Source organism: Delphinus delphis, chromosome 5, assembly GCF_949987515.2.
Source record: "Delphinus delphis chromosome 5, mDelDel1.2, whole genome shotgun sequence".
Classification (NCBI taxonomy): Eukaryota; Metazoa; Chordata; class Mammalia; order Artiodactyla; family Delphinidae; genus Delphinus; species Delphinus delphis.
Genome location: NC_082687.1, coordinates 135,349,484 through 135,374,487, shown reverse-complemented (window position 1 = coordinate 135,374,487; position 25,004 = coordinate 135,349,484). Strand labels below are relative to the sequence as shown.

General features: G+C 57.5%; 1 protein-coding gene and 1 long non-coding RNA gene across 2 annotated transcripts in view; one reads left to right on the top strand and one right to left on the bottom strand.

The window, feature by feature from the left end:
- The window catches only part of SORCS2 (sortilin related VPS10 domain containing receptor 2), a 476,773-nt gene that overhangs the window by 213,467 nt on the left and 238,302 nt on the right, over window positions 1-25,004 (bottom strand). The window lies entirely within an intron of this gene.
- On the top strand, window positions 14,095-16,097 carry LOC132425618 (uncharacterized). Its single transcript, XR_009519471.1, has 3 exons — window positions 14,095-14,266; window positions 15,275-15,473; window positions 15,825-16,097. It is a non-coding gene; the product is annotated as an uncharacterized lncRNA (long non-coding RNA).

Below are 25,004 nucleotides of genomic sequence, written 5' to 3'. Positions count from 1 at the left end.
GTCCACCCCAGGCTGTCCCCTGCTAGAACAATCCAGGGCACCCCCCCACCTCCCTGTCTTAATCCACGCATCGCCCAGGCCAGGCGGGAACCACAGCAGAAAACCATCTCTCAAAACTGTTCCTCCCACGCGCATTTATCTGCCATTTTTACAAAGTTCCTGGCGGCCCTCTGGCTTCTGTATTTCATGGCAAGGAATTTTCTGGACAGACGACAGAACAGGTCTCCCGATTCTAAAAGTCTGTTGTATGCCACTCCGCGTTTACAAAAGATCTACATGAGTACCTGTTTTCGCGAACCGAAAGAAGTTGATTTTCATTTTTACGGAAAAAAAGGTGAAAAGAGAAAATGACCTTCAACATGTGTTTGCAGCTAGCTGTTAGAGAGGCAGTGCACCCCCCAAGCAGCGAGGGCGGCACCCCCAAGCCCCTTCCCCGGCAACTGCACTCAGCAGCTCAGCGGCCAGCCGCCAGCGCTGAGAACCGCGTCTGCGAGCCCCTGTGCTTTATCTCAACGTGCATCCGTCAGCGAGACGCGTCCTAAGGTAAGTGTTATCTCACTTTATGCCATCGTGGCTTAGGAAAGGTTTCGTAGACAGGCTCCACTTCGGATGAGCAGGGAAGCCTGTATGGGGTCCGGACCTGGCTGTTCCACTAGGCCGTGACCTGGGGCAAGTTGCTCCCCCTCACGATCCGCTCTGTGCGGTGGGACCACGGAAGCACCTGCCTCCGTGGGTCACGTGGGAATGAAATGTCTCAGTTCCCAAGTGCGGGGTCCGGCACAGAGCGCACCCTCACTGTGGCGGGGACGGTGACTGTGAACTAATGGAGAGATCCAAGGTGGGATTCTTTGGAGGTGATGGTGTGACTTTTGTGACCCTCAGCTGGGAGCCAGCCAGGCAACGAGCCACCGGGGTCAGGCTCTTGCTGAGGAGCTGGGATGCTCCTGGCACGAAGGGCAGCAAGATGGCCTTGACCTCCACTCAGTGTGAGCCAGAGCCCGGCAAAGGGAGGAGCTCCGGTTGACGAAGTTGCACAGCCCTGGGCAAGTCCTGGACCTTCCAGACCTTCTGTCTCCTCATCTGACAATAGCACTGTGGGGAGGACTGGAAAAAGACCCTCCTCATGGGAGGCAGGGCTGGGTGAGAGGTACAGCAGGCCTTCCCTATCCTCCTTTCTCTCCATCCTACAGGGACAAACAGCCTGACCAAAGGAAGAAGGCATGTCAGAGCACGGCAGGGCGGGGAAAGACAGTGGGATGTGGCATCCTCAAGCCTGAGGCCTTAGCCACTGAAACCAGCCACGTGATGCTGCTGTCTCTCCACCACTCTGACCCTCAGTGTCGTCTTCTACAGAACGCCGACAGTCATTCACAGTGTTGATGCTTGCAGTAAATGAGGTCGCGTGTGTAACGATAAGGGCCCCCACCTTATCTGGCCCTCCTACTGCGTGCAGGTAACTGCACAATCCAAGCCGATGAGCAGGTACTGGGCACCGAGGTGCCGAGCCTGGCACTGACGGGCGGCAGCCCTGGCCTCTCTGATAGAGCTCAGCTGTGTTTGAGCCATGGGACGTCCACAGCCCCTCGGCCCCCTTCCCTGATCAGCAGGTCCCTCCCCGTGGCCACGTCCCTCTGCCGGGCTCCCTGTCGAGGCCCCCTTTTCAGCTGCGGCCCTTCCACTCACGCCCACTTCCTTTCTGTGGCTTTGGCCTTTTCAAATGTGGCCCATGAATAATGAATCCCTGTTATAAATTTAGAAAACGTCCTTTCTCCCTGCAACTAGGCCTTTCTCTTTATTTTTATCACGCTGGTTTGTAAGAAAAGGAATCTCTTGAAAACATTTTTCCCTCAACTGATTTCCTGACAACCAAAATTAAGTTGCTAATTTTACAGCGTCTCTGTGGAGCTCCACTGGCTTGCTGCCCCGAGTCGGGGGTCAGGGAAGGGGTGGGGAGGGTCCCAATAGCTTTCCAGAAAGTTCTAATTCCTGGGGGCAGGGTGGTGCAGCGGGAAGGGAGTCAGACCCAGATGGGAATCCTCACTCCCTACTCCCTGGGCGGCCTGGGCAAGCGCCTCATTTCTCTGAGCTTTGGGTGTCTTATCTGAGCGACAGGGAGAAGAGGACGTTCTTTGCAGGCTAGGGTAGTGATGATGGTGACGATGACGGTGGTGATGGTGATGACGGTGGTGATGATACTGCTGGTATGACGTGTTGGGGGAAGGTAAGGGGAGCCGCCGCTACTAAGGACCTCTTTGCGCCAGACGCCGCACCGGCTGCTTTACAATCATACATCAAAGTTCTGAGCTCAGTGATGCCCTGATTCACTGGGTGACCCTAGTAAAGGGCCCACGCCCTCTGGGTCTCAGTTTCTTTCCTGGGTCCTTCGGTCTGAAACTCCTTCACAGGGTTGCCATGCAGCTCAGATAAGGAAGCAGAGAGTCAAGTGCAAAGGGCTCCTGTGGAGCCAGAGCCTGGGCCCAGGCATCAGGACTGCAGACACCAGAGGCCACTCCCCTCTCTCCTGAGCCTCAGTTTCCCATCCGCACAATGAGGCGGTTGACGTCCGCGATCCGCCAGGCCCTCCTGCCGAGAGATGCCACGAGCCAGATGGTCCTCGGGGCAAGTATTTATTTCCAAGGTGAACAGGGGATACTGAGGCTTGGGTGGGTGGGGATATCAAGGAGGGAATCTTCACGGGTGCCACCTGTGCCGGGACAGCACGACCTCACGACAGCTGCTGTTCCCATTTAATAGATGAGGAAACTGAGGCCCAGAGAGCAGGGGAGAGCTGCCGAAGGACACGCAGCTGGTTGGGACAGAATCTGCCCGCTTATGTAGATTAAGGAGGACATTTGAAAGGCAATCCCGGAACGTGCCCAGCTCTCCCCTCACGGCCCCACGCCTGCCTGTCCTGACTTCCAAGGCCTGTGCTTCTCATTTTCTGCATTTTCGATTCCAGCCTGTTGGGTCCACCCCGTGCAATCGTGTGTGATACTGGTAAGGGGAGGGGGAGGGCCTTTCCCAAACCACTGTGGGCGGGCTGCGAGGCCCGGCGCCTGGAGCGTATGTGCAGGGCGGGTGCTCTGGGCTCTCTCCGCTCCCAGCACAGTGAGGGCAGCCTCCTCTCTTCTTCTGTTTCTTCTAGATGCTAAGCAGCTGCGTGTGCTGGCTGACTGCACTCAGGAACCTCAAAGGAAGCAGGAGACCATCTCACATCATTAACAGCACGGCCAGAGCAGGCAGCCTGGGGTCCTGGGGCTAGCGCCGCACTGGAGCCAGACAGACCACGATCTGATTCCCAGTTCTGCAGCGAGGCAGCTGTGTGACCTGGGGCAAGTCGCACACCCTCTCTGAGTTCCCACTGCCAATGGGGCTCCATCGCAGCACAGCCTCGTGAGACTGCCTTGAGGCTGAAGGTAGGGGGCACACTTCAGGGCTTAGCGTGCCCTAGGTTCTCAGCAAACGAGAGTGCCCTTCCCCGACTCCTCAAGGGGCCACTGCCAGGGCTAAAACATGATCACTTTTGGACAGTGCTTGGCACAGACTAGGGGCTCAGGGAAGGGTACTGCCCACAGCATCCACCATCCTTCTGAAGCCTGTTTCCTTTGTCAGCATCAGAAGTGGAGGAGGTGCCCTGCAGGGTGGGTACGCCATTGTGGTCACCAGGGCCCCCCACTTTCCAGTGCCTGGGATGCATCCACACACACCACCTCTCCTGTGTGAAAGGCCAGGCCAGCCCAGTCATTCCTGCTTTACAGAAGAAGATCCTGAGCTTCCAAGAGGAGCAGTGACTCGCCCAGGCTCCCAACAGGGCAGGACTAGAGCAAGTCCTGGGCTTGGGTCTGGGGAAGTCCGAACACCAAGCCGGGCCACCTCTCCAGGGTCAGTGGGCACATCCCAGTGATAGCTGGAGCCAGGGAGGGCACCAGAAGGGAGGAAAGGGTGGCCGAAGTGGGCAGCCTCAGAGAAAGCTGGAGGAGGCCACAGCCCGACAAAGACCTGGCCCAGACCTGCCGTGCCAGTCCCGCTAGGAAGCAGGTCATGGAGGCCAATGCCAGCCTGGAAGTCCTTCCCCCCAGACCTCAGCTGACTGCAGCCCCACCCCTGACCTGGGAGAAGATTAACTTTAAAAGACACGAGTGCAGGGCAGTGTGTTTGCATGTGAAGGGGATAAGAAGTAACATCTACGGAGCCCAAACGACATGCCGGGCATACCCGGTGGGCACTCAGACCTGGAGCAAGACATGAGGGGCCCCATTTTACAGATGACGAAACTGAGTCTCAGGGAAGCGTGGAGACTTACAGGGTCACACGGTTGGAGAGAAGTAGGTGACCATTCGAGCCCAGCCTTGCTTCACTCCCAAGTCCTCCTGCTGCGTGGACGCAAGACACCCTGGGGCCTGAATCACTGCAGGTCCAAGTAGAGACAGATTCCTAGTAGTTTCCGCTGTATCCAGCATCTTATCTGGGCAAGCGAAAGCACGGCACTGAGGCTGGATTACAGTCCAAGAGCCCACGCACAATCTCCAAGCCCACTGCCCTTGGCCTGTGGGCCCCTGAGCCAGCTGGGTCTCCCTGGCCTCCCTAACCTTATCCGACGAACAGGGATAACAGTAACACTGCTGACCCGGATGATGGTTGTGGAGCATAGATGAGTTACCGAGCATGCAGAAAGGGCTCAGAGGAGCATGTGGCACAAGGACTTAATAAATGCTTAATAAACACCACCTGCTATTGCCAAAGGAGGGTTCCTTTTACAGATGCAAACACGCGAGCTCAGAGAGGTTAGGTGATGTGCCCAAGGTCACACAGTTAGTATCAGGAAGAGTCAAATCCAAATAGGTCTTAATCACAGCAATCCCTCTGCATTAATTCAGTCAACAAGCATGAGATGAGCACTTATGTATGCCACACCCTGTGCCAGCGCCTGGGTATCTGGGGACACCAACGTGCAAAGTACAGCTGCTGTGTCTGCTCTCAGGGAGGACGTGCTCTCATAGGGACCCGGGGACAGAAGCTGCAGGTATGATTCACGGTCAAGTGCAGGAAACCTTGTGACCAGGGTACAGAGCTGCTGTAGGAGCAGAGGCGAGGGTGGCCCACACTAACACAGCCTCGGGGGCCACCCAGCCCCACGGACAGCCTCCTGGGGGACAGGATATCCACGCAGGACTGGATGGTGAGTACAGGTTACTCAGGCAAGAGGGTATAGGGAACAGCATGTGCTGAGGTCTGGAAAAGAAAGCCAGCATTGTGTGCTCAGAGGACGTCGAGGGGGTTCAGGATATGGGAGGAACTCAGAATTGGGGAGCTGGAGAGCTTGGGGGGAGGATTTGGTTTGTACCCACAGGAGGGCAGAGGGAAACCAGTGAAAGGATTCACTGTCAAGAAAGGCGGCACAGTGAGGACGGGCTGGAAGGGGAGGACGGGCAGCTGGTAAGGAAGGGGACACGCAGCCTGTCTCCCATTTCACTGGATCCCTCCGACGGGGCGGGCAGATGGGTAGGGTGTGGAAGGAAGCGAGCTCCAGGGGCTGTGATGCTCATGGAGCTGTCTGTCTGTCTTTCCTCTGCATGTTTGCCATCCCCACTCCCGCTGGGCATGCCCCCTGCCTCTTCTAGGGAAAGGCAGTCTCTAAGCTGGGTTCTCTGGGCTGCAGTGGCTCTGAGGCTGGTCCCCCGCCAGTGGCTGTCCAGAGATACCAGCATGGCCCCTAGGATGGATGCGTTAGAAGGCCAACCCGGGGGGCAGGGGCATTCCTGCAAGCGAGCTCTGCGGCCTCCTCAGAGGGCACCCCTGGGCTCTGCCCGTCCCAGGAGGAGGGCTGCCCGTGAAAGTCTCGCCCCCTATACTGGCCCTGCACTGCCCAGGCCGGGCAGAGGGACACGCACGTGGGCCCTCACCCGGCCCTGAGCTGAGTCGGGTTCCCCACACAGAATCAGAAGGGAAACCGTCGTTTCCACAGTGAGGGGAGGCCGGCCCAGCTTCCGGGACCCCCAGGCAGGCAGGGCCCAGAGAATGAATAACCAGTGTGGAGAACTGCAGGTCCTTCCGCAGAGTCCGGCAGTGGTCAGCACCCCTTCCCCAGCTCAGTCTCGGGCTCACAGCCCCTCTCTGCCCCACCCCTGCTGCCCGAGTGTGGCCCTTGCGGGTCTGGGCTCCGGGACCCCCTCGATCTGCCCTCCCGGGGCCCGATCTTGCCCCCTTGCATCGTGCCCTGCTGTGCCTGGCGCTCACCGCCCCTTCACACTGCCCCTACCCCTCTCACCCCCTCCCCGAGGCTCAAGAGCCCTGGCCGGGCTCACCCTGCCCAGTCCACGCACTTACCAGCGGGACTTCTGAGGGCTCGAGCGCCCGAGCAGGGGAACAACTAACACGTGCTTCCCTGAAGAGGAAGGTTTTTCACTGGGCTTTGATGGGGCGCCTGTGTTTCCCCAAACACAGACTCTGAACGTCAGAGATGGGGCATTGATCCAAACCACGCGTGATTATTTTGATTCTGAAACTCCATGCCTCACTTTCTGTGTACAGACAGAATGTTCAAATCTGAAATAACAGGGTTCTCAACACCAACTCCACCACAGGACACCATGGGCGGGGTCCAGGGGGGCCGGCGACACGTCGTGAGGATTGTCTGCCGCCAGGAGGAAGGCGACGTCTTGAGAAAGAATTCCCACGTGTGTAAGACCCTCCGAAATCGTAACGCTGCCTGGAGAGCTGCAGTGATCGGCAACAGGGGCTCCTGAAATGAGGGTGCTTAGAAATAGCAGCGCCCGATAGACACACTACTATGTAAAAGATAGATAATGAATGAGAACCTGCTGCAGAGCTCAGGGAACTCTACCCAATGCTCTGTGGTGACCTAAGTGGGAAGGAAACCCCAAAAGAGTGGATATATGTGTACGTAGAGCTGATTCACTTTGCTGTACAGCAGAAACCAACACAACTCTGTAAAGCAACGCTACTCCGATAAAAATTAATTTTAAAAAGTTAAGACACGTTGAAGACTTTAACATCGTCGTCACTTGTTCGATTTTTAAGAGAAGGCGTTTTAGTCAATTGTATGAATATTCTAAACTAGGAATTAAGATTTAAAAAGTGTGTTCTGGCTGGTCATGGTAGTCAGATCGCACATAGGTGTCAATCTCAGTTAATTAGGGTTACCAAGGGGGAGGGGGTGGGGGAGGGATGGTGTGGGAGTTTGGGATTAGCAGATGCAAGCTATTATATAGAGAATGGATAAAGAACGAGGTCCTACTGTAGAGCACAGGGAACGATACTCAGCATCTTGTGATAAACCATAATGGGAAGGAATTTTTTTAAAAATGTATATATATATGTAACTGAAGCACTTTTCTGTACAGCAGAAATGAACACAACATTGTAAATCAACTATACTGCAATTAAAAATACAAAGAGGGCTTCCCTGGTGGCACAGTGGTTGAGAGTCCGCCTGCCGATGCAGGGGACGCAGGTTCGTGCCCCGGTCCGGGAATATCCCACGTGCCGCGGAGCGGCTGGGCCCGGGAGCCATGGCCGCTGAGCCTGCGCGTCCGGAGCCTGTGCTCCGCAACGGGAGAGGCCACAACAGTGAGAGGCCCGCGTACCACAAAAAACAAAACAAAAAAACCAAAAAAAATAAAACATAAAAATACAAAGGAAAAAAAAAGAAACAGCAGTGTCTGGAAGGGCAAATTCAGGGAGGCAACCTGAGTGCAGGACTCCAGGCAACACACCCCTGCCGACCGGCTACTGGAGAGAAAATCAAGGAGCTGCACGGTCCCGAAAGACGGCTTCCGGCTCCAGCACTGCAGGAGTTTGAGGCTCCTTCTCTCCTGCCTCTGCAATGATTTCAAATAATTACTGAATGAATGAATGAGAAATGCATGGCTACATGAAAGAAGCCAGTGACCCAGTGACCATTTACCCTGAAAGTAAGTATGGGCCTGTGGGAAGACAGAGGTGGACCTACCTGCCCAGCATGTTTTAACCATGGAATTCTGTGCTCATCTATGCGGCAACTTTACGAACTGACGTCAGCTTGTGATGTATAATGAGGAATATATATTCTCCCTCCATTCCTGGCACAGGGCTCCTAAAACCCTGGGAATTTCCCACATGACAGAGTCGTAACTCTGTTTTTTGTTATGTCAATGAGGTGACTTTTGGAAAGACCCTAGGTCACCTAAGGATGGGAGTTGCTAGCCAGTGGAGATGACATGTGATTGGAGGGTTGGAACTTTCAGTCCCCCCAACCCAAGCTACTCCCTCCTGGGAGCAGAGAGGGGCTGGAGGTTGAATCAATCGGCCAACGGCCAATGATTTGATCAATCATTCCTGTGTGAGGAAGTCTCTATAAAAACCCCAAAAGGACAGTGTCCTAAGAGCTTCCAGTTGGCGAACCTGCAGAGGTGCAGGGCTAGTGGTGCCCGGGGGGCATGGCAGCTCGGGCCCCTTCCCCAGGCCTTGTGTGTGTCTCTTCCATCTGGCCACTCCTGAGTTCTACCCTTTATAATAAACTGGTGATCTAGTAAGTAAAACATTTCTCTAAGTTCTGTGAGCCATTCCAGCAAATTACTCAAACCCAAGGAGCGGGTGTGTGGAACTCCTGATCTGTAACTCGTCGGTCAGAAGCTGGTGTCTGAAGTGGGGAGCAGGGGGCAGTCTTGTGGGTCTCAGCCCTCCCCCTGTGGGGTCTGACGCGCTCTCCAGGTAGACAGGGTCAGAACTGAGCTAGACTGTAGGATACCCAGTTGGTGTTGAGAACTGTTTGGTGCTGGAAAGAACCCACACATCAGAACTGGTGTCAGAATAGCAACTACTCTGCAAGGCTCTAAGGTGCAAGGGTCTCCTCTCATCTCCTAGGTTCTCAGAAGACAGAAGAACGGGCAGCAGTCAGGACTGATTACACGTCCACAAACAGGGTGTGATGCTTTGACATGAAGTGGCAGTGACGTGGGTGCCACTGGTGGTCCCTTTGTAAAAGGAGCAGGGCTCTATGGGCCCTTCCCAGGACAGACCTGCCCCCGACCATGTCCTCCACCTGCCTCTTGTTTATGGAGAAACTTTAGCCAAAGAATAAATTTAATCAGAGAAGTGAGAAAATGCAGAAGCAAAGGAAAATAGTCGAACAAGAAAAAATAATAAGTTTAGCCATAAAACAAGGACCTTTAGTTCCTCCTCAAGGGCTCTAGATAATATTCTGAGCCATGTCCTATGAGCTGTCTGGTAGATATTAAAACCCCCATCAGGTGGAAGAAGTTAACTACACGCTGACCAGACTGTAGCCATGACAGAAGCAGGCACAATGCCGAGAACTGGCCTCAAGAAAACGGGAACAAACCGACCCAGGAACTAAAGATTAACTGTACTTAAAACAATCGAGACGATACTGATCAGACCACCACCAGCAAATTTCAAGATGACTGTCAGAGCTGACTGTGCTGTTTCTGCATGTAGATGCCCTCCTCCGCGTGTGCACCCCTGAAACTCCCCTTTAAAAGCTCTTGGCCTTGTCAGCAATGGGGAGTTGGTTCTTTGGGACGTGAGTCCACTTTCTTGCCAGGACTGCCGGCTTCCTCAATAAAGCGATCTTTCCTTTCACCCAACATTTGTCTCTCGGTATTGGATCCCTGAGCAATGAACAGCCAAAGCTAAGTTTGGGAACGCCTTCGCTGAGCCTGTAAACGAGGGGCCACCCGTGTCCTGTGAGTCTCAGGGGCTGTGGAGCCCGAGGCAGGGAGGTCTGGGAGGTGCTGTATAACGGGTGGGGGGACACCGGGGAAATCGGGCAGACGGGCTGCAGGAGGCCGGGTCTACACCAGAGTGGGTCTGGGGGCCTGCATAGGTGAGGGCGTCTATATCACATGGCGGGGGGGGAACAGGGCACGTGGGGACAACTGCCCCTTCTTTCCAACCTGATTTCCCAAACTCTGAGACTGAAGCTGACCCACGGGGCCCCAATCAGAGCCCCACGACCCACTCTGGACCCTAGCTGTGGGACCCTCCCGAAGACTGCACAGCTGTGGCCACCACTGTGGGTCTTGGAGAGCTCTGGCGGGGCTGGAAACACTCCCTTGGTGACAGTAAACCAGGGGGCCAAACCCGAAGGACTTGGCCACAAAGGTAAATAGATGGCGCACGAACCCCATAGCCCTCTTCCTGAGTCTACGGCAGAAGTCACTAACTGATCACCACGCGGTCGCTGAGACTGCCTTCATTTCAGCATCTCTCCCGGCACAAAGTCCAGGCACCAGACGAGCTGAATGATCTTCACTGCCGAAAACCCTCACCCCCTCTAGGCTAAACTTCTGGGGAGGAAGGCTCAGAACTCGCCCGTGAGCAAGCCTCTCTGCCCTGGATTCTTTCTCCTTTGTCCCTGGGTGGAATCGGGCCGTGCCTGATGTCTACAACGAGGAATTTTAATAGAATCGCGGCAAGCCTAGGAAATACTACCATTCGCGTGACCCCTAATTAAGACTCGGAGAGCACACAGCCGGCGTCGCTCGATGCCACAGCTGCTGGGACTTAATTGAGGGAAAGAGAAGCGCAGAGGTAGGTGGCCAGGCAGCATGGGGCTGGGGCGGGGAGCTGAGCCCCTCCAAGGCGGCTCTGAGCTCCTGAAATGGGGCCGGACCATCACACTGAGTCTCCTGGAAGCGGATATTAATACGCGGTCTCCCTGCAGGCTCTAATCCCCAGACGGCAGGAAGGGCAGAGGCCAGCGGAATGCTGCTTGGTCTCTCCAACACAGGCGGGAGAGAGAGAATTTTTTTTTTTTTTTTTTTTTTTTTTTTTTTTTGCGGTACGCGGGCCTCTCACTGTTGTGGCCTCTCCCGCTGCGGAGCACAGGCTCCGGACGCGCAGGCTCAGCGGCCATGGCTCACCAGCCCAGCCGCTCCACGGCACGTGGGATCCTCCCAGACCGGGGCACGAACCCACGCCCCCTGCATCGGCAGGCGGACCCCCAACCACTGCGCCACGAGGGAAGCCCGGAGAGAGAGAATTTTAACAGCTCCATTTTCAAATTTTCCCACACGATTTAGATCATGGCCAACAAGCCACCACCCAAGTGTCAATGCTGGCGGTGATTTTCGGGCAGCCTGGACAAGAGGCGAGGGTCTCAGGTTCAAGACCATGCTCTGCCTCTCCCCATGGGGATCCTGGGCACGTCACAGCCCCTCTAGCTTCCATCCCTTCCCCTGACAAATGGGGCAGCTGGACACACAAGTGAAGGTCCTTCTGATGTCACGGGCTCCTTTGTTCGGGGAAGGGTCACACCGAGGCCTCTCGTGCACACACGTGGAGGGTGAGCCATCCAACCCCACCTGGGAGGGGAGGGCAATGGGGCTTCTAGCCCTCTGAGCAGGCCCTTGGGGAGACAGAAGAGGGGTAACACTGGGGCCAGGGAGCATCCTGGACAGGGAGGGGTTGTAACCTCAGCCTCTTCCCTTCGGGATTTGTAGGGGGTTGAATAGTGACCTCCAAAAGATACGTCTGTATCCTAACCCCCAGCACTGTTCATGTGACCTTATTTGGGAAAAAAGGTCTTTGCAGGTATAAGCAAGTTAAGCATCTCACGACAAGATCATCCTGGATTATCTGAGTGGGTCTTAAACCCAGTGACAAGTGTTCTCACAAAGAGGCAGAAAACAGGACACACAGACGCACAAGGAGGAGGCCTGTGAAGATGGAGGCAGAGACTAGAGTGGTGTGGCCACAAGCCAAGGAATGCCTGGGGCCACCAGAAGCGGAAGAAGTAAGGAAGGATCCTCCACTAGAGCCTTCGGAGGAAGCACGGCCCTGCTGACACCTCGATTTTAGAGGTCTGGCCTCCAGACCTAGAGAGAAGTCTGTTCATTTAAGGCCCCAGTTTGTGGTAACTTGTTACAGCAGACCCAGGACACTGACCCAGGCTCAAAGTTATCGGGGTGGGGGTCTCAGCTGGGACAGGAGGGGATGGCTCAGCCCCAGGTGCCCCAAATGGGACCCCCTCGTGAGAAAAGGGGCTCCATTCTGGTGACCCTGCCTGGGGCCCGGGGGGCCCGGAGGAGGAGCTGGGTCTGGAAGACCCTCTGCCCCCAGCCGCCCTGCAGGCCTGCGTGGACTCAGGGCAGCCTGTTGAGGGTCCCTCAGCCGGGACACGGCTCGTTTTCAACCGCTGAGGAGAACATTCGGAAAAAGCCTCAAGGATGCTGGAGACCCTGCTGTTACGGGCACGCAGAGCTCCAAGCGATTCAATGGAACAGGAAAGAGGTGTTTCTTCCCGCGAGTGGGGATCCAAGGCGGTGATGACGGTGACCTCGATGGGCCTCGCGGTGCCTGGTACCCGGCACGAGCTATCGGACAGCGGCCAGCATGGTGACCGTGATGCAGGCAATGGTGACGGGGCTGTGGGTGCTGGCTGGGTTTAAGGAACTCCCGGGGGCGAGCGGCCACACCCCAGTCCAGGTCCGGAGCCGCCTGACGCCCAGCTCCGAGCCTCACTCCTGTCTCTTCCAGTTCCCAGGCTCTCAAGCCAGCATCTCGTCCTCCACCTCCGGGCCTTACCCAAGCCAGCTCCCCTGAGTCCAGGGCAGGCTCCCTCCCAGCGGCGCCTCCCTCCTCTCCCTCCACCTCACAAGCCGTCCCCATGGCAACCGTCCTCCCCGGAGAAGCCAGCCCTGGAGCCCCAGCTCCCCACCTCCACTGCTGTGTCCACACCAAGGCCTGATGAGTAGGACCCGGAGGCCAGCCGACCCCATGACCCCTGTCTCCCCTCTCGTGTTTTCCATGGTGAGGAAAAGTAAAGAGAGTGCTGGGACGTTTAATGGAAGAGACGCAGGAGGCGGCTGGCTTCCCGTCGGGCTCAGGAGGCTGACAGGAGGCTGTGTGGTGAAGAGGTCCGCAGAACCAGCCTGCTGTGGATGAAGGGGTCTCTGCAGGGCCAGGCTGGAGCCCCGGGTGATGGGGAAGTCAGGGGGGCAGCCCCCAAGGCTCCGGGCTGGGATGACCCTGGTGCTCTGCCCAGAGCCCGTCCTGCCCAAAGCAGCCGTGTTCCCCGTAACCTGGAACATGCAACAGTGGGACCTGGCTGTCCACGGCAATAAAAGGGGCAAACAGGTCTCACCTGGAGATCAGGACTGCAGGTAGGCTCAGGAGGGCTGTGAGGACCCCCGGAAAGGGAATGAGGGTATGCGGGTTTCTGGCAGGACCCTCGGGAGCCTGTGCCCCCAGGGAGGTCCTGCCTGGGGCCAGAGCCCTGCATCGCTCTCGCTCACTCATTCATTCAGCAAATGTCCCCTGAGGGACTTGCCTGGCAGTCCGCAGTCCAGTGGTTAAGACTTCGCCTTCCAATGAAGGGGATGTGGGTTCGATCCCTGGTCGGGGAGTTAAGATGCCTCGCGGCCAAAACACAAAACAGAAGCAACACTGGAACAAATTCAATAAAGACTTTAAAAATGGTCCACATCAAAAGAAACCTTAAAACAAACAAAAAAGCTAGCAGTCTCAGGGCTCTTATGTTAAAAAACGAAACAAAACAAGACAAAAACGCCCCTTGAGCATCCACCTCCAGCCCCTGCAGGAACCAGCCAGCCAGGCTCCACACTTGGGGAGGGGCCCCCCTTGCAGCAGGGGTGGCAGGCAATGCGCGCGTGCGTGCACACACACACACACACACACACACACACACACACGCACGCACGAGAAAGGAAGAGGGGACTGGCCAGAGGGATGGGGTCGGGTGCAGTGAAGGCGGTTCTCAGGACGTGACATTTAATCTATAACGTCCCTTCCAGCTCAGCATCCTCTCGTTTAAAGATAGCATCATTTTGTTTTTTCCTTTTAAGTAAGATCAGAGCGGAAAAAAGAGGAAAACCCCCGCGGGGGTGTAAGCGAGCCGTGGACTGAAACCCTGTTTTTTCCACATCACCATCAGCGCTTTCTGGCCAAAGCCTTTTAGACCCTTTTGGGGCCCGCACCCCTGTTTGTGCCACAAATCTCACTAAAGCAGGCTTCGCCGCGATAGTATTCCTCCTCGCGGCAATGCTACCGTAATCCCCAGCCAGCCACTCCGTCCTGGCTCCATCAGAAAGAGAATCCATGAAATATGAAGAAGATAAACTTGATACGGTACAGGTCACTTTGGTTCCTGACTTGAGAAATATGGGAGTGTGTGAGCCGGATGACAGGGGCAGTGGCCTTTCACAGGGAAGATAGAGATGTAATTCTCAGCGCACCTAAATCAGTCACCTTGGAAAACACACTTGGAGGCAGCAGGCGGCAGGTGAGTTCCCGTGAGGAGATGATGGGGGCTTTGGGGCTGGATATCTCTAAGATGCCTCTCATCACATGTTGATTTTTACTGTGCGATATTTTCTAGGAAACGCCGGCAAAGCAAAGAAAGGTAAAGCGGCTGAGTGCTTGAAAAAAAAAAAAAGCTGGGAAATAACATTTGTAGATATAGAACAGCCCGGCTTTCTGACTTCCAGAATTGCTACTTTCTAAGTCAGCGGGGTTTCAACCTTTTTGGTTTCAGTTTCCCAGGTATGCAGACCCAGTGATACCCCCCTTTTTAAGGGGCTGACAAGGGGTGATGTCAGCCCCTTACAAGAGAATATGTTCGGGAGGTGGTTGGCCTGGGACCTGGCACGTAGTAAGTGCTCAATAAACGTGGGTTTCCCCTCTCTCTTCCCTGTAAGCCGCACCTCTGACAGATGAAAGATTTGTATTAGATTATCTCAAAGTCCCCAAATTCTAAGAATCCAGGTGGAAAAAGTTCTGCTTAGACTTGACCTCAAAGTTATTTTCCTATTTATCTGAGTGGAAAATAGTACAAAAATGCCTTACCTTTCATTCACTCATTTATTAAAAAAATACACACGCGCACACACACATCAGGGGCTTACTGTGAGCCTGGGACTATTGAGCTTTGGTTCACTGGCCCTTTCTAGCAAAGCCATGAGGCTCGCAGGGCAGCTGGTACAACGACAAGAAGCACTGAAAGCCCTGAGGCCATACGGCAAACTGGTAGGGGGCAAAGGTGGGCTACCTGAGTACCCCGTGCTTGTATTGGGTTGGCCAAAAAAGTTCTTTCGGGTCTTACGAACTTTGTGGCCAGCCCAATATCTCCTGCTGGGACGGTACACTGTTGGGAGGACTGTGACAGAAAACCGACATGACATGCAGGGGATTCCAAGTGCTTTTCACCGTGTTGATGCTTTAACAGAGTATCTCATTTTCCTCCATCAGCCCCCCAAGAGGGAGTTCTAAATACCCATCCCTGTCTTCACAGACAAGAAACTGAGGCTTGGAGCTCTCCAGGTCCATGCCTAAGTCCAGCGGAGATGCACGCGATATTCTCCAGTCCTTTCCCCTCGATGGGAATGCCCCCCCCACTCCACCAAGGAGGGCTCTAGCCGAGTGAGCACACGCTACAGGACCCTGCCCATCTGGCCACAGCTGGCTGTGCCAGGCCTGGACACTGGCCCTCGGTGAGTGTGTCATAGTCTCTTTCCTGCCACCTGGAACTAGGTCTGGAGAAGCTGGCCGAGCGAGTCCCTGAGCTGCTCCATGACATGGACACTTGGTCCAAGGCTGCCGTGTTGGACGGGGCATCTGCGGAGCAGGCCAAGAGCGCCCAGATGCGGGGGCCAGCGGGGGAAGAGTTAGTCCCCCAACGGGAAGAGGGAGAAGCAGCCGTTTGAGGAGGGAGAGACAGCGGACAGGTCCCACCCCACTCTCCAAGCCCCCGCCCGCATGCCACGGTGCTCGCCCCCCAGGGCTGTCTGCCCATGGGTTCAGGAGCGCGTCTGGCTTCCTACTAGAGTCAGTTTGTTTTGCAGCCCGCAGAGCCCTGACTAGGACCCGAAGCGTGGCTCCATGGTTCAGCCTCAGCTCTCTCCGCTCCCAGACGCTGCAGGATTGTACATCAGGAGAGCGACAGAGAGGGCAGGGGGCGGGCCCAGAGGCGCATCCTGGCTTTGGCCGTGGCCTCGGGGTGGGTGGCGTGTTTGCCTCCTTTCCCACCCCGGTGCCCAGTGTCCTATGTGTCCATCTTCAGAGGTACCTGATTTCATACCTGCTAAGGGACAAGTCCAAGTTGTGATCAGCCTGTCATTATGTGGTCCCTCCCATGCGCCCCTGTGACTGCCTGGCTAGGCTCCTCCTCCCTCAATCCCAGGGACAGGCATCAGCAAACCCAGACCAGCTCTCACACCCTGGCCTGCTCTGCGCAGGGTTCAGTGCTGGCCCAGACCTCGGAGCTTCCCACCCGGGTCAGAGCTGGGATCCAGATGCCCGCATGCCCTCACCCCTCCACGCTGGGGCTGCCCACCTGACCGTGTGTCACTCTCCAACTTGCGCACTTCCTCACCACCTTGGGATCAACTCCAACTCCCTCCGCTGGAATGCAGGCCTCTCTTCACGTGACCCCAAGCTGACATTCAGGCCTCACCTCCTTCAGCCACCACCACGCCCAAACAGCACACCAACCACTGGCCCAGCATTTTCCAGCCTCCCTGCCCCTGCATGTTTTGTTTTCTGTTTCCAAAGATGATGTCCTCCAGGTTGGCCTGGAAAACTCCTACACATCCCCCCAAACCCTTCTCAAGTGTCACCTCCTTTTTGTGGTTCTCTCTGAAGCTCCCCGGCACACAATCCCGGCCAATACTGATTGTTCTTTCATCTTTTCTACGACGTCTCACTCTAAAGCATGGTGACAGTGCATAAGACTTCTTGGCATGTGTGTCATCCCCTCACTAGACTGTGAGCTCCTGGAGGACCGAGGACAAGTCTCTTGTCCGTGTTGGGATTCCCCAGGCCTAGCGAGCCCTGGAATGTCACAGGCACTCCAAAAGTGCTGTTTGAACTGGATTAAATTACTCTGTGGGCTCCTGCCCAGCAGGTAACTTTGAGTTTTGTTACCCCAGGGCTGGCTTTGAATTAGCTGAGGTGATCACTACATCAGCCTCCACAATTCAGGGCAGGAAGAGAAGACAAGGTCCAAAGCCCGAGTCCTGGGTCCAGCACGCCTTTCCCAGGAAGGGCAGGGGCCGGGGCAGAGCATGTGGTTTGCGGGTTACCTCCCTGCCCACCTCCCCCCAGCACGTGCTTCACCCCCGATCTCATGGTTTCACCATCCTCCCCGCTCCAGTAAGCCCCTGGCAAGGCCATCTCTGACTCTATGACACGGCAAAGGTGGGGCAGCGTCTTCTATCCAACACGGAGCGAATCGGACCCGGCGTCCAAGGATATCAAACAACAGGTTCTAACCAAGCTGCCCCTCCCCTGACAAAGATGGAGGGCCGACTCGGCCTGCCGGGCGGGATGGTACCGATACTCACCTACCCACGTGGTGTGACCAGCCCAGGCCACCGGCCTCGGACCCCGGGAACAGGGCAGCCCCCTCCCAGCACACACCACCGAACACTCTGCGATCCCACTTGGGCGAATGCTCGATGGAGGACCTCCAGCAAGTCTTTCTAACAGGACGGGGTTGGGGGGTGGCGTTGGGAGTGCATGTCACTGAGGAAGAGTAGGTCGGGCTGGCCTCACCGCCTGCCCCTCGCATCGGGGTCAGGGGTTCGGCACAATCTAGTTCAGTAACGGCCACATGCCGGGAAGAAACTGGGTTCCTGGTAGAGGCGCCGACCCAGGAGAGAGTGCCCGTGACAGCTCGGCCTCTGCAACAGGCCAGGCTGGTGCAGGCAAGGGCCACAAGCTGGGGCTTCCAACGACACACATCTATCCCCTCACAGCCTGGGGCGCAAGTCTATCCAGGTGTCCCCAGGGCCACACTCCCTCCTCCGGAGGCTCCAGGGGAGGGGCCTTCCTGCCTCTCCCAGATGCTGGCGGTCCTTGGCTTGTAGACGCGCCCGTCCAACCTGCTTCCGTTGTCCCCTGGCCTCAGCCTCTGGGTCTCCTCTGTGTGCCCCTCCCCTTCTTATCAGGACCCCAGTCACTGGGCTCAGGGCCCACCCCGCTCCAGTGGGGTCTCATCTAAGTTACTTCTGCAAGGACCCCATTTCCAAATACAGTCACGTTTGGAGGCTCTGGGTGGGCAGGAATTTGGAGGGAAACTATTCACCCTAGTGTAACAAGCAAAGTGCGTTCTTAGCAGGGAAGGAGGTCTGAACAGAAGCTGATGGAGGAGAGAGAGGAGGAACCCAGCAAGACTCCCGGGCACGGCCGGGTGACATGGCTGGTGACACTCTCCCGTCTTCACTGTGCACACCCTTCTCCCTTCGGACGGTCTCTAACACGGGCCTGGGCTCCGTCCACCCGGGGCACCCACTCTATTTTCCCACAAAGACCCAAGTATCCCGACAGCACTTTCCCCACCGCAGGGGCTCGGAAGGCCCTTCCCTTAAGGTTCCAGAGAAACACCTGAACCGTGGCCTGAAGTTAACTTTCACATGTTGAAACCCAGCATCTCAGCGTCCCCAGTGGGCTCAGGGGTGGGTCCTGACCAGGCCGGCCATGGCAACGGTAACTCACATTCAGGACCGCCCTCAGGTCCCCCAACCTCCCCAAACCTTCAGGCTGGGGATGCCGGCCCCAACTCTGCATCTCTAATCTCGCCAGGTCCCCCCTGCCGCTCGGGCCTCCAGGACCGCAGCCTCACAGAATCCCCACGCCTGGAGTTGTCCCTCCCCAACCACACAGCCCACCCGCCTGGCGCACATTCTGTGCCCTTGCTCCCCTGTGTGCTGTGATGTCCCCAGGGGAGGGGACGGTAGGATGAGGTCTAGGTGCAGTGAAGACCCCTGTGTGCTGAATAAAATGAATGGAATCACCACGGCGGGTGTAGACTCTTTTCAAGGTTGCAGACGCCCTGGGCTCCGTGCTCTTCCCTGCAGACATAGCTCCAGGGAGCTCACGCCCCAGCTCACAGCTGGGCCTTGGCGAGATGGGCCCCGTGAACGGGTCTTTCTTCCGAGCCGGGGTCAGGTGGAGGGCGGGGCGCTCAGCATCTTCCCTGCGGCTGGGCCACCAGGAGATCACAACAGCGGCAGGTGGAGGGCGGGGCGCTCAGCATCTTCCCTGCGGCCGGGCCACCAGGAGATCACAACAGCGGCCGTAAGCGCACACCTCCGAGGGCCACTCTGCTCTGTGTTGGTCACATGCAGTCCTGCTTTAACTGAGCAGCCCCCGACAGACAGGGAAGCCGGGGCCCCAGCAGGGCCACCATCGGCCGACACGTGGCCTCGGGGCAGTGTGGCCGATCCGTCCCCATGGCTGGCCCCGGCCTCAGAGCTCTGGGTCCCTGCCGGGTGGCTCTGGGTCCGCTGGGGCAGGCTGCCTCTGTTTTGTGCAGCAGCTGCGGGGAGGGGGGCAGGACCTCACCTGGGCTGAGCACCTAAAACACACCTGGCATGTGCCCCTGCCCCCTCTGTCTCTTCCGTACCGGTCACAGGCAGTGGGGACCGCCAGACCACTTCCTCCACGTCCTGGCCACTGACCGAAGGGTCGTCAGGCACCCACAGCCGGGAAGCCCTGTGGCGCACGCGCTGGGGGTGCAGCGGTGACCAGAGTGGACCTGCCGCCCCGCAGGGAGAGGCCCTGACACGTGTGTTGGGGACTTGCCAAGTGTTTGGTCCTCACACCAGGGAGAGAACAGGACAGACCCAGCCCCTGCCTCCTGGGAAGGACAGGAGACATGCAATGAACAGCTAGATCACAGAGTCCAGAGGTGGCCGGTGCGGAGGAGGGGAAGGGATGGGTGACGAGTGATGGGCAAGGATGGTAGCAGCTGGGCCGGGGATGCTGTTTTAAAGAAGGGGGCGTGGAAGGCCTCACCCAGAAGGACATTTCAACACAGACCTCAAGGAGGTGGGGCAGGTGACGCAGGGCCGGGGGAAGGTCTCCTGGGCTGGTCAGAGCACCCAGGAGGAAGCCCTCGATGCAGTTTCCTTGGCCATCACTGAGTCTAACCATTTCTTTCTGCTTGTTACTCACATGTTACTGCACACCTACTATGCACCGGGGCTCTTCTCAAACTGCCTCACTGAGCAGACGTTCACGCCTCCACATTCATCAGGGCTCACAGGACAGGCGGACCTGCCGCCAAGGCCCGGAGCCTCTCGCAGGCAGAGTGCTTAGCATGCTGTCCCTTCACTGTGCCCCTGTACCCATCCACCTGAGGGCTAGAGGGCCCTGGGGGCTCGGACTGGGGGCCTAAGGGCAGGGATGTGGGTCCCAGGGCTCGAGGTCACGTACACGGCTGCAGGCCGGTCTCTTCCACAGTTGGCACTGAATCTCTGCACCCAGTGCCACTCTGGGAAGGGTGGTGGCTACACCCTCTGCCGGGGGTGGGGGGACTCCGTGAGGAAGCGTACTGGGGCATCTCCGGCATCCCGGATCCAAAGCGCTCTCCACTCGGCCATCCCCAGTCACGCCACCGTCACCCAGGGGAGGCAGCGGTGCCGCCTAGCCTCATCTTCCCTGGGGTCCAGAACCACACTGGACTGAGCCCTCACCCAGCACGGACCAGGGATCTTCATGCTTAGATGCTCTGCTCTCCCTGTTGGGAGCCCTGGGCCTCCCTCAGCCTGTGCGGCCGTAGGGTTCACCACCCAGCTCCCCTACAAACTCCCCCATGGCCACCAGGATCGCTCAGTGGCCTTTGCTCTGACGGACGCCCACCAGAGACTCATACAAAGACTATGTCTCATACAGACTCACTCCCGAACACCAGTCTTGCCTCTGACCCAGCCGGCTGAGCCCCTCCCCAGGGCCCAGAGGGGACCCTGAGGGCTGTTTCCAGTCCCTGGTGGTCACTGATGGCCGGAAGGCCTCGGGTCGGGGGTGTTGGCACCCCAGCTATGTCCCCAGCTGGGCCCTGGGGTCGTGGCGTGGCTAGAAGGAGACGGGTGAGATCACAGCATCTTAGGGCATTCTTCTAGATGCCAGGAGAGCCAGGCAGGTATGCGTCTCTCTGACTCAGCCCTAAGACAGGTTTTCTGAGCTGGCTACTTGAGGAAAACCTGCCCTTCCATTAAGGGAAGCGGACAATAGGCCAACGCCCGGGAATAGGATGTGAAGCCGCGACCAGGGTCACGGGGACAAGGGCAGTGCAGTGAAAGCTCGGAGTGGGTGCTGGATGGAGCTCTGCAGGGAGGGGCCGGGGGTGGGAGGAGGGGCCAGCCCGGGGACCTGTGTGCCGCGGGCCAGCATCCTGGCTTCTCCGGGGCATTTTCCACTTTGCTTTTCCCCAGGCCCATGTCCCCACTGCTTGTTGTCAGGGAAAGTGGCAGGCCACCGGTGACGGTTCATTGTCAACTGCACCAGGGCACAGCCCCAGTGATTCTATCAAACATGTGTCCAGGCATTGCTGTGAAGGTACTGTTACCGACCAGGGTCCTTGGCCTCCTGTTTCAGTATTGTGTCAACGTGGTTCACATCTATGGTCAGTGAGGAGATTATCCTTTATCCTGTGGAGGCCCCTTATCCACTCTGCTCAAGGCCTTAAGAGCAAGTTTCCCAAAAAAGAAATGCTGCCTCAGGACGGCACCATACACTCCTGCCTGAGTGTCCAGCCTGCAGACCTGCCCTACAGCTTTCTGACTCACCAATCCCCAATTACAGGGACCAAGTCCTTAAAATAAATCTATGAACCTAGCTTTGCCTATGGGTGTAGCTATCTGTCTATCTTTCTATCGTCTATCTATCCATCCGTCCATCCATCCATCTACCTGTCCACCTGCCCGTCCATCCCCTCTTGCTTTTGTTTCTCTGGAGAGTCCTGGCTGACACGCCACCTGCGGAGCCTCTCAGGAAAGAGAACCCACTGGACACTCACCAGAGCCTGCCCTCAGCCCCTGCCTGCTCCCCACTGGGCGCTGGCACGGTGCCCTTCTGCAGTGCCTCGTTCGCTCCCCCGGGCAGCCGCAGAGCCCCTGATCCCAGCCACGGAGGCCAGGGTCGTTTGTCGTAGCCCTGTGTGAGGGACAAGAACGTGAAAACGGCAGCGGCGCTCAGGGCCAGGGACACAGTCTCTACTCCTGATCAGTGTTTCCAGGTGCTGAGCCCCTGCCTGACCTCCCTGAGCAGCGGAGGAGAGTCAGTCACTGCACTGTTTTCCGAAAGCCGGGAGCAGGCCCGTCGTAACCGCAGCACCGCGGTCCAAGCCTGAAGCTGGGTGTGTGTGTGTGTGTGTGTGTGTGTGTGCGCGCTGGCACACACGTACGTGTGCATTCAGGGCCCTTTGTGAACCGATCCCTTGTTCCAGCCTCATCCCACCAGGATCCCTATAATATGACCCCTAGACTTCCGCCTACCCACCTACTAGAAGGTTCCAGGCATCCCGCCTCTGAACCTTTGCACCTGCTGCTGCCTCTGCTCAGAGCAGCCACCCTCCAGCCCGACCTGAGCCCACGGGTTGACCCCCATCTCTGAAGCCGGCCCCGGTCAAGACAGACTCTTCCCCACACGTGCCTCCTGACACACCCACGTGCCTCCTGACACATCCATCCCCTTGTTGGACATTGTTGTCGCTTTAGGTATCTAAGTCACCCCACTGGCCTCTGGGCTCCGGGGGGACACACCCTGTCCCTTGCACCTGGGTACGCCCAGCATGTAGCAGACCTTCCCCCCTCTCCCCTGGGGCTGCTGACCCAGTCCCTCACACTCCATTCAGCAAACACATATCTGCGGATGTTTTATTGATGGGATATTTGTCCTAGAAACAGTTTTCATGTTTACTCATTAGCTTTGGCATTCCTAATAACATTCCTCCTTCAGATACTTTAATACCAAAAAATTAAGAACCCACGTCCAGAACAAAGGTTGGTTGACGTCGCGAGCCTAACGGTGTTAGTTCAGCAAATTCCTCCGCGTCCAGCGTCCAAAACCACACGCGCCAGGGGCTCATACAATTTTTGTGAAAGAAATCAATGAAACAAGGTACCTAATGGACAATGACGGTCTCGAGGAGGAAGAGGTTTTTTCTTATTAACCCTTTCACCCCACGCAAGTCGTGCTTTCCTCCACAGTCTGAGCTGATGCCGTTTTGACGATGAAGTTAATCCTGTCCCGCACCCCAATCGAACCGGTTCCAGAGGGCGGGAGCCCCCCAGCGGGATGTTAACTACAAACATGACGAATTGCCACCCGCCCCGTCTCAGGAAGCCCTTTCCTAATGGGGTCGGCGGGACACGTGCCCCGACACCCTCTCTGCCTCTCCGCACAGCTCCCGGCTCCTTCCGAGACACGTGCGCACGTGGGGAGGGGCTGAGGGATGGGCGGAGGGTCTCTGTCCACCCTTCACTCCCCTCACGGGCCCCTCCTGCAGGGTAGCGACCGAGCACTTGGGTTTGGCACCGACGTGCAAGGCTCTTCGAGACCTGGGCACATCCTTGCCACCTGCTCCCCCGTGCCTGCCCCCCAACCCAGTGTGGGCTCTCTGGGGGCTCCACGCCCCCTCATCTCCCTAAGGCGGGGAGCCCACCTAGCTCGGCCCCCTCTCCTTGACCCTTCCCCACCCAGTGAATGACCATTTGGCCACAGCCCCTCCCAACCCCTTCCCTGAATCTTCCCCAACCAGCAGGTGAAGGAGGTCCCTCTGTGCAGCCAGCCACCGGCCCTTCCCTCTGTCCCAGCACATCCCGGGCCTGTCCATCCTCTGTAGGTTGAGGGCTCTCTGGACATGCGTCCGAGGCCCCTCTGCCGCCAGCAGCCAGCCCAGGGGGCACCGGGAACAGCAGTGGCAGCAGGGGCATCCTTGTGTGCCCTGGGCTACCTGCTGGTGTCCCAGCAGCCCAGGGTGGGGACGCTCCTCCCTGCTCTGTAGGCAAGGAAGTGGAACCTCAGCCGTCAGGGTCCAGGAGCTAGTGAAAATCCAAGCAGACTCAGACGCCCAGGTCTTCCACCAGAGCTCGGGCTCCTGCACCTTCAGTCTCAAGGCCTGGAAACCCGTGGGCGGGGGACAGGGCCGAGACAGCTTGGACCTTGGCCTGCAGCAAAGCTTGTGTAAAGGCCGCCCATCGAGGGTCATTCTGCAAAGCAAGACTTGTTTCTAGACCCAGAGGAAGGAGTCTCATTGCTGACCTGGCCAGCAGCACCAAGGGCCTGCCTCGTCCGCACATGCCTGCCCGGGCAACGGCCTCCTCCCAGCACCCACGCGCATGCAAGGGGACGAGAGCCGCTCGGGCCTCCTGTAGGCGCCCGGTCTGCGCGCTGCATGACGGTGGGGGAGGGAGCCCAGCGAGCCTCTCCTAGGAGCACTGCTGCCCCTTCCCTAGAAGGAAGGCGACGGTGACGTGGCCAGGATGCCCGGCCCGGTCCGATCCTTACAAGTGCCATTTAGAACAAATGAGGGCCCGGGTGGCAGCCCCGGGTCCGAGGCTTTTCATATGAATTCATGAATGGAGCCCTGGCAGCGTCCGGGGTTTACCTGAAAAGGTAATCACGGGGGAGCACAGAAGCTCCGTACTCACGAGGGAGAAGGCATGGAACTGCGCTCTGGAATCTGAAGTGGGCCCCACGGATCTGAAGAAGGTCTCCTCCGAGCTGCCTCTGACCCTGCAGGACCCCAACCTAGAGCTACAGAAACACGCCCCCAGGTCCCCGGCCTTTGTCTCCGCTGTTCCTTGGCCTGGAACTCTCTCCCCTTTGGCCCCTCCAGGGCTGGCCGCCTCCCTCATCGAGGGCCAGCTCAAATGGCTCCTCCTGGGGGGGAATCCCTGACCGCCCGTCTGAAACGCCAGCTCTTGTCCCCTCCGCCGTGGTCACCTGCCGTCTCCACTCACCACGCTCACGCCGTGGACGTTCACACTCGAAATGTTCACCAGCACCGAGCTCAGCCGAGGGCTCGGGGTGACGCCGTGGGGCTAACGGGGTAAAGCGTCAGCGTGTCTTCTTTTAATGGGCTGACGTCTCCTGCACAGGCTCAGGAGATCCGAGGGGCCGGGGAGCCTTGTTCAAGCGTTCAGCCCTCATGGCCCTCCTCCCGGCTCAGAGCCCGGCGCATGTGTCCCCAGGCCTCTCTCCAGGAACGTGACAACAGGCCCTCCCTCTGAAGCACC